A 454-nucleotide genomic window follows, 5' to 3' on the forward strand; every position below is an offset into this window, starting at 1 on the left:
GTGTGTGTGTGTGTGTGGGGGGGGGGGGGGGGGGGGGGGGGGGGGGGGGGGGGGGGGGGGGGGGGGGTGTATAAAGTAGCATATTATGGAATGAATCAACAAAAAATGGGAAAGCATCAACAATGGGGGATATTTTCTCCTTGCGAATCGGATGAATGGAGAGAAAGCAATGGGGATGCAGGCAGGGGCGTGCAGGGTTAACAGAAGCTGGCGCTGCCTGGCGGGGTGACGATGCATCATGGCCAGGGGCAGCGGTCAAGATACTGTGTCACATGGAGTCTGCGGTTCTTTTCTTCTGAATGTGTGTGTGGGTGTGTATTCCAAAGATCTCCCTCCACACACAAGCAAGCACGCACACACACACTACATTATTTTTTTTGGAATACTAAAAGGAGATGGGAATATTGTGGCCTCATGTGAGGGGGATGTAGCATAAAGATAGACTTGGGAGGAG

This window comes from Pollachius pollachius (assembly GCF_949987615.1).
Source record: "Pollachius pollachius genome assembly, chromosome: 1".
Lineage (NCBI taxonomy): Eukaryota > Metazoa > Chordata > Actinopteri > Gadiformes > Gadidae > Pollachius > Pollachius pollachius.